The sequence below is a fragment of the Choloepus didactylus genome, chromosome 1 (assembly GCF_015220235.1).
Source record: "Choloepus didactylus isolate mChoDid1 chromosome 1, mChoDid1.pri, whole genome shotgun sequence".
NCBI lineage: Eukaryota > Metazoa > Chordata > Mammalia > Pilosa > Megalonychidae > Choloepus > Choloepus didactylus.
Window position 1 is genome coordinate 1,060,076 of NC_051307.1, and position 14,336 is coordinate 1,074,411.

At 46.4% G+C, this 14,336-nt stretch overlaps 1 protein-coding gene across 4 annotated transcripts in view; it reads right to left on the bottom strand.

Moving 5' to 3' along the window:
* Positions 1-14,336, bottom strand: part of PCBP3 (poly(rC) binding protein 3) — a 357,863-nt gene that overhangs the window by 240,073 nt on the left and 103,454 nt on the right. For all 4 annotated transcript variants that reach the window (XM_037830105.1, XM_037830097.1, XM_037830146.1 and 1 more), the window contains exon 2: positions 13,680-13,718. The gene's annotated coding sequence lies outside the window, so the exon portion shown is untranslated. The remainder of the gene's footprint in view (positions 1-13,679; positions 13,719-14,336) is intronic.

Here is a 14,336-nt window from a genome sequence, read left to right on the forward strand (position 1 = left end):
TTTTTCCTTTTTCTTCCTTCTTTTTTTTTTTTTTAAGAACAGTTCAATGATTTGGGAGTTGGTTATTACAATACAGAGAACCTAGGGGGAAAAGTACAAGATGGCACTTAACACCAATGCCAGCACTCATCACATATGGTTACAACTAAGGATAAATTAATTTTCATGTTAATCACTTTTTTTGAGAACATAAATCAAAGCCATTAACTCAAACTTGAGGTATATACATAATACATACTCAACATTATGCAAAATATTTTTCATAAGTAGCACTACATATTAAAATATTGGGAACTGAATATCTGTGCTGATTTGTCTTTTGACTTAATAGAACAAGAAGAGAACAACATTCAACAGGGGAGGTTTATACTGACAATAAAGCTCTTAAATGTCTTCCTTCTTTCATAGCCATAGGCTACACAATGTCCTGAGAGGGGTCATTTTCATTATGAGAAAAATGTCAGTCACAGCTTTAAGACTTAATTCTGGAAGGAACTAATGAGAAAGCCAATTGAAAGGTGAGACTTCATCTTTGTTTTCAAATAAGTGGACACAATTTTTCTTCTTATAGAAAAAGTTTAAATCAGTTTATTGTAAATATAGCTAAACCATTAATTTTTGCAGCTTTCAGGAAAAATCCAGCACTTTGTTTACACAAAGTTTATGAGAAGAGGTCAGCAGAGATCATCTAATCTGAAGTCGTGACATTATCCACTCCAGTCCTCGCACAGTCCCTCGCCTGTAAGAGCACAGCATGCCTGGATAGGCCACTAGTGATCTTTAATAAAAGTTAGTTTCAAAAACTGGGAGATTTCTCCTACAGTCATACATTCTTTAACATGTTGTTTATTAGCAAAAATCAGCAATCCAGCTTTTCTTAGGTCCTCATGCGCTAACATTTTATACAGCTCTTCTCCAGTTACAGAAATCCTTTCTCTGTACTGTCCACAGCAACTATTACAAACTCAGTGTTAGTGTAGTAAATGTTCCAGGAAGAATGAAGAGATTCTTGCCCACCAAATATCCCAAATTAGGAAACACGTACTATTAACGACTGTCTCTTCTACATTACTTCCTATTGTAGGGGCGTATGTACAACAACATCCATAGAAAACTGGTAAAGGACGGTAGTTTTCCCTGCATCATCCAGCCCAACAATGATAACTTTGTGCTCCTGGTGATTGAACAGTCTCCATATCCTGGTGAGGAGAATTCCCATTCAGGCTGAGGGCGAGGAGAGAGCTGAGCCAGAGCCTCCGCCTCTACTGCTGCTGCTCCCGCACTTGCCGCCGGCCCGCTTCCCGGGAACCAGAGGGAAGCCGACGCCCAGGCCACCCTACCACGCACAGGCCCCGCAGCTGCTGCCACGGCACTCGCCTGGCTCGTGGACTTTGCTACCACATTGTCTGCAATGAGCCTCGTGGCTCTCCCTCACTTCTGAAAGAAAGTTTTGCTGGATATAGAATTCTTGGTTGGTAATTTTTTGCTTTTGACATTTTTAATATGTCAACCCACTGCCTTCTTGCCTCCATGGTTTCTGATGAGAAATCAACACTCAATCTTATAGAGGCTCCCTTGTACATGACACGTTGATTCTCTTTTGCAGCTCTCAGATTCCTCTCTTCATCTTTGACATTCAACAGTGTGATTTTAATACGCCATTGTGTAGGTCTATTGGGGCTTATCCTGTTTGGAGTTCATTGAGCATCTTGAATGTGTATATTCATGTCTTTTGTTAAATTTCAGAAGTTTTCAGCCATTATTATTTGAATTATTGATTATATTCAAATAATAATTCTCCTTTCTCTCTTCTCTGTGACTCCTACAATGTGCATATTGGTATGTTTGATGGTGTCCCACAGGTTCCTCAGGCTTTGTTTACTTTTCTTCATGCACTCCTTCTGCTCCCCAGAATGGGTAATTCCAATTGCCTGATATTCACACTGATTCTTCCTTCTGCCAGTTCCCATCTGCTGAAGAACCCCTCTAGGGAATTTTTAATTTAACTGTGGTCTTTACCTCTGTTTGGTTCCCTTTCATAATTTCCATCTCTCTATTGACAGTCTCCTGTTTTTGTTAAGCTATCATTTTCCTGATTTCCTTTAGTACTCTGTCCACATTTCCCTTTTGCACTTTGAGCATATTTAGGACAATTTGTGTTTTTTAAGTCTTTGTCTGGTATGTCCCAGGTCTGGTCCTGCTCCTGGATGGTTTCTAATGCTTCAATCTTCCTTTGCCTGGGCCATCATTTCCTGTTTCTTTATGTTATGTAGCCATTTGTTGAAACCTGAATGCTTTGACATTTTAATGTATCACTGGAGTTTAGACTCTGAGGTGCCTGTTCCTTAAGATTGTATCCATCTAGTCTTATAACAGAGTTTCCCTTGACCTGTGTGCCCTTCTTCAGGCATTATCCGCACAGTGAATCCAGAGCTGACTCCAGACAAAGCAGAGGGACCTGCCTAGTCCTTTCCACGCATGTATCTGTTCTTGGGCACACGTGTGCTGAGAACAGAAAAGGGCCCATGGATTTAGCAATGTGGAGGTCGTGGGAGTTCCAGTGGTGATAAAGAGGCAAAAGCCGTACTGTTCAGGGCTGGGAAAGATGGGAAGCAACAGAGGAGAGGCAGTGTCTTGGACAGCCTTGTTCATGTGTTTTGTTGTGACAGGACAGAAAAGAATGGAAGGAGATGTAGGCTACGAAAACAGTTTTAAAATAAAAGATACTGGAGGGTGTCTACATGCCAATGGGAACAATTCAGTACACAGGAAAAGACCAAGGACCCAGGTGAGAGGTACAGATGGAGTGAAGTCCCTGAGGAGATGAGCAGCGGCAGTGCCCAGGGCTCACGTGATGGCACCACTCCTTGACAGGAAGGAGGACCCCTTCTCAGGCAACAGGGCATCAAGAGGTGCACGATCATAACTACATTACCAGTTTGACGAGCTGCCTTCCCTGAGCTCCAAATTTTGTCTATATTCTGACTCCTAAATGAAAATTTCAAGAAAGGGATGAGGCCTGAGAAAAGGTTGGTAGATGTAGTGGGAAAAACAGATTAGTGGAATATAAACATGGCTTAATATTAAGAAGTACATTACTAACATCTTTATCAATAGGTCAAAAGAGGAAATAAATAGAATGATCCTTTAGATAAATATAAAAAGGCTTCAGATAAAATTCAAAATCCATTATTACTTTTAAAAGCTCTTAATAAGCTGAGAATTTTAAAAAATTGAATGATGCCATGGGAAAAGGATGATAAATTCATGAAAAAGAAAATGAAGACTATTATCACATCAGTTTTCTAGGTAATCTAGACAAGGCAATAAGACATGAAAAGAAACAAAATTATACTTATTTGAAAAATATTTCCTCAAATACTAGAAAACCTAAAAGAGTCATCAGAATTAATAAGAATTTTGGTAAAGTGGCTGCTATCAAAATAATATATAGGAAACCTATATATTTATGTATATAAATAAAATAATTAAAAATAAAACACTTGGAAAATTATTAAAATACCTAGGGAAAATTTAGCAATGAAAATACAGGATTTTAATATAAACTGTAGTTTTGTAACAGTTATAAAATAAAACTTAGAGAGGCAGGCATGCCATCAACCTGGATGGGAATATTCCATGATTTTAAGTGTTAATCTGTACATTTAATATAATTTCAATAAAAATCCCATGAGAAATCTTTGTATACCTTGATAAAATGATTCCAAGGTTCTGCTGGAAGACTAAGTGCATAATACTAGCCAAGAAACTTTGAAAATGCAGAGGCATTTTTATTACCAAATATTAAATTGCATCAGAAAGTTGCAATTATTTAAAATACAGTACCAATTTAGGAAAATAAAGGTATCTATCCAAATGGAATAAGAGAATAACAAAGGATATAATATGAGGCCACAGATATTCAAGTCCATGCAGGCTCCTCTTGGCCAGGCCACAGCCCCTCCCATACCTTTTACCCAAACCCTCGCTGACTCCTTAGAGACAAACATCTAAGGAGTGTCTATGCTCTCTCCCCGGTCTTGTTAATCATCAGTGTCTCTCTGCCGACTCCTTTTCAGGTTTAAACACATTCAAATAGTTCCTATCAAACAAACAAGCCTCTCCCAGGCCTCCAGTGTTCAGAGTCTAATGTGTACAGCTGCCCCTCCACTCCTTCCTCCCCACCACTCGTCGATCCAGCTCAATCGTGCTTCTTGTCAGAGGCTGAATTTCTCTCCCTGAAGTCTCCAATGCCCTTCTGATCATCCTCACGCTAAATCCAATGGACATTTCTCAGTCCCTATCTTACTGTGTTTTTCTCCCTTCTCAACCTGGAAAAAGAAAAAGCATTTTTCTCGTAATACACAGTGGTGCTGAGGGTACACTAAAACAGGCACTCTCAAATGGTGAAAATGTAAAATGGTCAATTTTCTAGAAGGTAATTTGACCATGGGTAGGCTTTTAGTTTCCTGTAAAACAAATACCACACAATGGGCTGGCTTAACAACAGCAATTTTTTGGCTCATGGTCTCAGAGGCCAGAAGGCTTGCTTCCTCCAGGGGTCAGTATCTTCCAGCTGGCTGGCAATCTTTGGGGTTCCCTGGCAATGCACATAGCGGCATCTTCTCCTTCCTCTCATGGGTTCCGTTGACTTCCAGCTTCTGGCTGCTCCCCATGGCTTCTCGTTCTGTGTTCAATCTCCATTGCTTAAGAGGACTTCAGTGTATCAATTAAGGCCAAACCTCACTCAGTTTGGCCTCATCTTAACTAACAACATCTTCAAAGGTCCTATACACATGGGTTCACACCCACAGAACCGGTCATGGGAACCTGAATGTGAGTTTTCTGGGGGACATGATGCAATCCTCAACAAGTACTTAGAATCTGAACTTCTTACAGTTTAAAAGTAATGTACTGAAGGATTCAAAAGATTCTTTTTAACAGAGAATAGGGAAGCCCTAGACTTGAATTTCTGCTCTGGAGCTGACTCATCTTTGGCTTCAGCTTGCTCACTGCTCACTGACAAAATGGGAGAGACCAGGGCTTGACCTGGAAGAAATGCTAGGGTCAAGTGAGGAACTGGCTTGGGACACGGTTATATATCTGTACCCTGGAAGATGCTGAGGCCCCTCGCCCTCTCTGTAGATCTTAAATTGCTTGCATGCCTTCCTCATACCTGCCCCCTTCCACCTGCAGTGCTGGGAAGGAACAGGTGAGGAGAGTTCAGCTCCACAGGTGGAGAAGCAGGGCACATGAGGCAGCCAAGGTCACACAGCGATCTGGGAGAAGAGCTGGAAACAGAACTCAATCCTCTGGATTCCCAGGCCAGGGGGCCTCCTACCCGAAAGCTCTCCTCTCATTATTTCCACTCATGCTCTGCCAAATTAGTACAAGGGGATGATGAGAACAGCCGAGCACTGTGCTCCAGAAAACAGCTGCTCTTCAGCTGTGACCAGCCCTGCTGCACCTGGCTCGGGGCCCAGGCCCTGAGAACAAGGTGCTCCTGGGTTCAGGGTGTTAAGAGGTAGTCTCACAGCTGCTTGTTGGAAAGCAGCAGCTTAGAGACAGGTGAGTAAAATCAAACACATGGACTAAATAGCAGGATGAAGGCTGCAGGGTTGATCTTAAACAAGTGAATAACAAAACAGCCAAGAGCACCCGGGAAAAAGTGAGCCCCACACAGACCACCTCTTTCCCGCTCACTGTTCTGGAGCATACTATCAGTGTTCTTGCATATCCAAAGATAAGCCAACCACCATGATACAACTGACATACGAAATAAGATGGTATAGGAGTGAACGCCAAGTACAACAGTGTAAACTACAAGTGCCACTGAAGTTAGGGAGAAAGAAAATGAAGGCCTGGAGTAAGCAGAATGAGTTTGTGAATAAAATGAGAAATGTGGAACCAAAGAAACAGAAGCATTCTTGGCCTCTCAAGACCATGTATGACACCCCCCCAGGGTTAGAAGACATCAGGCCACCCTCCTCTACCGCTGAAGGGGGCACAGCCCACCTGCACATGGGCACACCCAACCCACTCATGCTAACGAACATTTAATGTGCAGAGTCTGTAATGGATGCATGGAACATGCCTAAAACAAAAGCATACAGAAAAGTTGACTGCTGCATATTATAAATGTATACCTAGAGGTAACTTGCTGTATACCACATCATCCCTGGCCACCATCAACCAGTGATAACAGTTCCCCAGATCCACCCCTATCTCTGAGTGCAGGGCAGCCAGGCAGCCTGGAAATAAGCGCAGCAAAATAGAAGAATGAGTCCTCTCGCAAAACATGAGCAGCCCCTCCGCACCAGGCTGAGAATGATCTAAACCTCTAGGAAGGAGGGCAGCACTCTCCAAAATCCCTGCGGGAGGAGAAAATGAGCACACAGTGAAACCACCCTCCTAAGGAGAGAGAGAACCCGAGGGGAGGGAGGGAGGGAAGAAGGCAGGAGATCCGTGCTCGGAGGCCCCGTCTGTGTGCCAGACACGTCAGAGCTTCTCAGGCATGTGTGAGTCCCACTGTAGAGACAGTTTCCGATCCGGTGGGACTGCAGAACTTTTGAGGGCACACAGCCAGGAAGGAGCAGAGTGAGGGAACACCACCAAGTCAGACTCGAAGCTTCTGCAGCCCTCCATGCCTCAGCACGTCTATGTCAGGGATGTAACATGTCTTTCCCTCACCATGCCAAGACCCCGAGTCTTCCTGGTTCTGAGGCCGCTTTTCAATCAATAAGCAGTGGCCATCCCTGCCCCTTTGGGCCCTGGTGATCCTGGCTTGGGGATGGGCAGGTGGGTAGCTCCCACTCTGTTGCTGCCACAGCATTTCCAGGGGAGCAGCAGGCCCCACTGGGCGGGCCTGAGCCTCGGCCAGCACCCCTGATGGTCAGCACACTGGGAGGCTCTGCCCTCGGTGGGGAGCACCAGAAGCAATGCCTCAGCACGGTCTCACTCCCTCCCAGAACAAGGCACTTTTCTTGGTTTAGCTGTCCTGACAAAACACCACGTTAAGTCCCAATACCTTCAAAATAACTCCAACCCGCTCCAGCGAGTCCCGCTCCCCACTGGCTCTGAGACGTGGACAATCTGCCAAGGTTCTCACCCCAGGTCTCTCCCTGGCACTCGCCACGGGCTCTTTCCCCTGCCCACGGCAGGCTGCCAGCTGTTCCCCCAAATGCCGTCTCCCCTTCCTCCATAATGACAGGGCTGCCCAACTAGAGATACCTAACCTAGAGCTACTCTAACCCTAACCCTAACCTCCCACGATATGTTGTTGGCATAACTCTGGCTTCAAATCTGTAAAAATGAAGTTGTTCGCCCTTCTTGCACCTCCTCCCCTTCCCACAGGCTAGAGAACCTTCGAGGAGCACATGCGCTCACACTATCTGTGAGGTCACAAGAGCAGAAGCAGCCGCCTCAGACCCAGAGACAGAAACCACACGCTGAGAACGGCAGGGACACCTACAAGCCTGGGGCCGGCAATGCGGCCGGGGATGCAGGCGGGATGGGATGGCCCACAGAGAGCCGCTCACCCACCCGTAACAGGACGTCAGAGAAATGAACCCGATCACACTGGGGCCACATATTGGGGAGATCCATGTTTCATGTGCTTAATCCTCACCCGACGGCAGCCCCCACGGGTTCAACTATTACTCTCCGCACAGGGTTCCCCATGTGTGCCTCCGACCCCAAGCCCACCCCTCAGCTCTGGACCGGGATTTCAAAGGCTCCTGAGGAATTTCTTCCTTGAGATCTAAAAGAAAAGCTCATCTCCCAAAACTCCAGATCTTTTTGTGTCAAAAATGATCTTTCCATTTTCCCAGCCACTCAGAAATGAAATAACCTTGTTGCCACTCTCGGAGTCTTCTCTGCCACACAGCCCAGTACTCTGGGAGATGGTAACTTGCAGCGTCCCACTCCCCAGTGTCCTAACCCTGGGACCACTAGCCAATGTGAAGCTCTCATTACCAAAGCCCCAGAGGGCTCCCCTCTCCCCATGTCAAGCTTATCTAACCCAAGCTGGCCACATTCTGCAAACACTATGCTTTAAAAGTGGAAATTGAGCAACCAAAGGACAGTCCTCCACATACATCCCAAATTACATGGCCACATCCAAATATATAAAAAATGATGGCTTTCCTGTACACTGGTATATATTAGAGAAATACAATAGGAAAAATCCCAATTATGACAACCAAATAACATAAATAGGTTGAGAAAAAAGGTCAAAGGAGAGAAATAATCTATGGTAAGAAAGCTATAAAATGTAACTAAAGGTTATAACATAGTAAATGGAGAGACAGAACATCTTCCTTATTGGAAACTGAATATTGTTAAAATACCAGCTCTTTGCAATTTAAATTATAGGTTTAATCCTTTCGAAATGAAATCTCAACATAATTACTTTTTTAAAATTGAAGATGAATCTGAAGTTCCTATAGAAAGTGATTAGGCAAGAATAGCCAAAATATTTTTTAAAAGAATGGGGTTCCTAACCTACAAGATATTTAAATATAAGCTAAGTTGAGATATTTAAAAGTTTTAGCAGCGCAAGAACAAGCAGATAAATTAGACTTCAGAAACAAACACTAACATATACAATATTTTCATTTATGATGAAGATTAAAAGACAAAAAAAGCACAAGTCATTAGGAAAATGAATTATTTTTAATAAATAGTGTTCACAATACTTTTAAGAAAAAATAAGTTATATCATCAGCTAATAAATTAAATCCCAACTGGATTAAACAAGTAAATGCAAACAATAACAGCATAAAAGAAAACATAAGTGATTACCCACATTTTAGGATGGGAAAGGATTTTCTAACTGTAAACACAATAGAAGATGACATCACAAAGGAAAATAATGATGTAACTGCCAAAAATGTCACAGATCAAATTAAGAGGTAAGGATTCAAATGGGGAAAACAAACATAAAAGTATATCGTCAATAAATCAAGAATGTTTATCAATCCATAAGGGTAAGACTAACCAAACTGTGGTTAAAAATGAACATGTATGTCTGTTTCCCATTTACAGATGCCAACGCATGAACGCAGTACTGCCACCTGTTTCTGGTACTGGTATAAACCAGCAATCTCGAGAGCAATTTGGCACCTACGCATTATGCCTCTTTTAAACTGCCCACCTCCTTCAACCCAGGAACGCGTTCTCTCTGAATACTGCTTGGGGAAGAGGAGAAGCAGATGCGGATTTACACACAAGGATGCCCACCTCACTGCCATCTGTATTAGCGACAATCTGAAAAAAAAAATCCAAATGCAGTAAACAAAGAGGGAATGACCAAATAAAATGACACCTACAGCCACACAGTGGAAACTAGGCACCCATTTAAAAATTGCTAACGTGGAACCTTTTTCCATAGACCACTCGTCGGAGAAGCAGGACACAAACACGGGCGGCCATGTCAGTCCCCAAGGTCTTCAAAAGTAGAGAACGAAAGGCATCGAAAGCCTGCAGGGGTCCCCTGGCTCCCTACAAGCCCTGAGCACCAGGCTCCAGCAGGGGTCTTCTCCAGGAGGTGAGGCCTAGCCTTCCCGGAGGGGGCCAAGAGGGCAGGGGTCTAGGAAGCCTAAGAAGGAGCACGCTACAGGAAGGCCCCACGCGGAGCTCCGTCCCGGGAGGGGCTCCAACAGCTGTGCTCTAAGAGGGCCAGAGACAACAGGAGGCAGCCTGAGTGGGCCCTGGTTTCATACAAAAAGAAATTATGAACATTTGCCATATAAAACCTTTCAATTTTTATTAAAACTACAAATATCCATAAATTTTTAAAACCAAATAATTCTACAAGGCTTATAATGAAACCCAGTGGCCTCCTGCCCCATTCCGCACCCTGACCCCTGCAACCATCCCAGAGGCCATCGCTGTCAACTCGTACCTCTTCTGGGATTTATCTCCAGACTCCTAATTACCAAGTTTCTACTGCTATTTCCTCGGTTGACAATAATGCCATGTGTCATCTATTAGCTTCCTACTATGAAAGATGGGAATCAGCTCTCTTACGCTACCCCACATACCTCTCCTTCCTCCTCCTCTCCAATCTCTCAAAATAGTTATAATATCAGCCGAACAACAACCAACCTTATGATGACTGTGTAGCTATCATTCACACCCGATGCAGTACTTCTCTTTTTGTACAGTTTTTGTGTCTCCTGGAGTGAAAAAGGGCCTTGTTCGCTAGCTTGGTTTTCTATGTTCTTATTGTTAGTTAATCTGCAAACTCTCAGCGAGCAGTGTCGATCAGCTTTTGCGCCATCCAAATGCAGCAGGAAACACTCCACCCATCTCTTCCTCTGGGGACGTTCCTCCTGGAGTCATGTCTTCCTGCCCACCTCCATTCCCTAGGGGAGCTATTCCCCAGGGCTGCTGCCCCGTCTGCCCACCCATTACCTCCAAGAGAACCCTTCCCACGCTGCAGTCCTCTGGGAGCCAATGGGGCAGGGGCTGGGGGCATCTTGCGCCACAGGTCAACCTTGGCGCCATCCCCATTTTCAGGCTAGGAAGCTCCCGCCACCGCTGTGACGCCATCTCCTGACCCACCTCTCCAGGGGAGGACCCATAGTCTTCAGCCCCAAGGGAGAGGGGGTGAGAGGGGAGGACTGAGAATCTGCTTCTTAAACAGGCTTTCAACTAATCCCCTCCTCTCAGCACCCCCTCTCCCATACACACACACACATTTCTAGAGGCACCTGGTAATGCCCCTCCAGAGACTGTGGGGAGACAATCTGCAGTGCAAATGTGCTCGCTCCTAGAACCCATATGCACAGATGCACACACCTCTTAGTGTCTTGATTTTCCAGATCTGATTTGCAACTTCCAAATCCTGTCAGCTCCTCTGCGTAGCTTCTGCCTTTTCGAAATACCTTAACTGTCGTTTCAGCGGGTTTTTAAGATGAAGCAAAGGTCACTGTGAATTCAATCTGCCACTTTTGCCAGAAATCAAAGGAGGGTGTTTTTAAATGTATGATGGGAGCTGCGCAGCCCTCTTGGTCACCTTAGACGCTGATAAACATGATCGACCAGTGAGAAGAAACCGTTGGGGCTGGAGGGAAGGCTCCCAATTAATGGTGGGAGCAAAGCCCAGGGGAAGTAAGAGGGACACGCTGGCCCTGAGGTGGGAGCAGGGCACACCCTCCACTGGAAGAGCAAATGGGGAGTGGGCAGAGCTAGAAATGGGGAACGGAGCACCTCCCTCTCCTTGAACCATGAGGCACGGCCACCAGCTGAGGCTGAAAGCTGATTACATTAAAAGCTGGGAAAGAAGAACAGATGTGAAATAATGATCTCAGATAAAAGCAAATTTACCAGGGCAGTGCTGGTGTCTGGGGCAGGGCTGGAGAGCCTTTCTGAGCTTTCTGATCATGAATTTAAAGCAAAGCAAGTCTGGGTGGTTGCATGCCCTGTGTGGTCCTTCTACCATGTGGACGCAGCAGAGAAGGCGACGAGGAGTACGCATAAGATAGTGAACTCTGGGCTGCAAGCTGGATGAAAAGGGAGGTGAGGTCCCCAAGGTCATGGACGGGGACACTCACCTGGACGCCTGTCCACGTCTGGATGACGGAGTGCGAGGACCATCTGCACAGTCATCACATCTGTACAACCGTAGGTAAGCTTTAAAATTCTTTTTTATATTTTCTGTATTTTCCAAATGTACAAGGAAACTTAAGGTAATGTGAAAAACTTTTAAAGAAAATAACAAATGCAGTACTACAAATAATAAAAGACCTCAAAGTAAATAAAAATCTCCAGCAAAGTTTTCATTATTATTGTTTCTTAATTTCCTGTTAAAAACAGCCCTGAGCTGGGACTAGTTAGTTCTGTCAGTAACTAGTGTGTGAGATTCAATTCCTTACATGCAAAATAAAACAGGATTTCTAGAGTCCACACATCTCTAAGCGCAGGTTGTCTCTTACAAACCAGAAAAGGCCCATCTTTGGCTACACGGGGAAAGACTGTAGCTGGTCTCACTCTAAAAGTGTGAGCGTTTCCAGGACAAACGGGGATGATCAACCAACTATCCCAAAGCCGCCCGCTCCCTGGATGTGCCCGCTGCAGGTGAGCACGGCCTCTGTGTGGAACCACCGGGAGAAACCGCAGGGCCCCCGGGACTGCCGACCAGGGCAAGCCCATCGCTGCTTTGCTCCGTGCTCCTCACAGTGCCCTCCCCCTGCAGAGGGGTCCCAGAACCCACCTGCCGCCCTCCTCAACCCCCTTGCTCCGCAGTCTCCACGGCTCACACTGCATCTCCTGTTCCTGCCTCTCCGCCTGGCTGCTGTGGACTCGGCTCTGGTTGTGGAGCCCACGGACGGGCCGCCTGTCCTCACAGGCTGTTTGACTTCCAGAGCTGGAGGTCAGGCCCAGACTCGAGCTTCCCATCAGCCTGGAGGAGGCCGTGCCCGGCCCCGAGGCCTGGAGGAAGGCAGGCACAGCACACAGGGCTGCTGTTCCGCTCAGCTTCCAGGGGTCCTGCCCTCCAGACGCCTGTGAAGCTAGAGTCAGACCTGCCAGATACCAAGTTGGCCTCGAGCCACCAGGGACTGGATGGCCTCTAAGAAACAGGTAACACAGCAGCCTTAGTTTGAAGAGACAATGAAACAAAGAGGAAAAGACTAACTGGTCTCCCATGGCCTAGTCTCAAGCCATGTCGGAAAAGGCCCCCCCCACCCACCCCGCCCCAGCCAGCAGCACAAGCCCCGGGCATGGTGCCCACAAGGCCCCTCGGACATGCCCTCCTCTGCCTCCACCCCGTGAACACGCCAGCAGATCCAATCCAGAGCCTCTGCCCGGAGCCTCCACCCTCCGGCACCCACAGGGCTCGCTCCTGCACCTCCTGCGAGGCTCTGCTCAGTCACCCCCTTCTCGGACAGGCCCATGTGGATCCCCACACTCAAAACTGCACCCCAGCACGCCCAAGCCCCCTCCCCTTCTGTCTTCCTCCATAGCAGACATCACCACCTCAATGCTATCTGCCATATTTACTTACTACATTCATTTTTCATATTTCACCCACACACACAGAATAAAGGCAACAAGGAAGTGGAATTCTCATCAGCCTTGTTCTTTGGGGGACCCCCAGGGCTAGAGGAATGCCTAGCCCCTCACAGGCAATCAGCAAATATCAGAGAGATGAATGGAACAGAACCACAGTCCATGTTGAAACAGCATGTTAGGGAGAACCCTCCTCTGTGAACGTGAGGATTCAGACAACCCTCAGCCGAGTACCCACACACCGATACCCCTGACTCCTCACACGCCATCTCTGGACTCGGCAGCTGTCCACGGCTGTGGGTGATGGACGCTCTGTGTGGCCAGCAGCAGCCGTGCCGAGCAGCAGCTCCCCTCTCCACGGGGACCCACAGCGGCCACACAGGGGCTGCCATCGACACTGAAGAAGGCCCCCACCCCACCCCAAAGAAAGCCGTTCCCTCTTATCCTCTCACTGTGAGCAGACTCAAGGCTCCTGACGTCAGAAGGCCTGCGGTCAAGTCCTGGCCAGTGAGGCCGACACGTGGCCCAGGTGGGAGTGAGACACGAGGGACAGCAGGACACATGCATTAAATGCACACGAAGCCTCACCATTTAATCAAGGGAAAAAGAACCACTCGATTTAAAGATATACCCTCTATAATAGAATTGTAGGAAGCACTACTTACATGGAACCATGTGGAAATCTTCTCTCTTTGTAGATACCCCTGTAAATAGTTTAAAAAAAATAATTACCACTGGAAGTCACAGGCAGGAAAGAACCCAAAGAAAAGCAGAAGCCATGCTCATCTATCACCCTTAGATATTAAATATCATCAAACCAAAGTAGTTTATTAAAAGAATATATTCATAAGTCAGTTATTTGGAATGTCAAAGGCAATTTCCGAGAGGAAAAAAAATCCATAAAAAGTGTTTAGATTCTAAACCTGGTCTGTAACTGAAAAGACACTGAGTAAAGCTTAGAGCCCCAGACTCCTCTGAAAGCTGACCCTGAATCCGAAGGCTGACTGAAGTTTCTGGGCAGCGCTGAAACGGGAATCCCGCCGAATCTGGCAGGAGGCAGGAGAGTGTGGTGGGAGGGGACCCCCAGCAGACCTCAGGAGCCCCACGTGGCCCCAGCGGGACAGCAGGACGCAGGAGCCCGCCCTGAATGAGGACTTAACGGACAAGTAAGCAATGCTGCCAGACACTCCCACAGACGCTGGACAGCCACCTGTCCAGGGACGACTCAAGGCTGAAGGACTGCCAGGCACCTGGAACAGAGGACATGCTCTTCCAACCACGACAGAGGAAGAGGGACCCACTGAGTGTCCTGCCTCAAACAG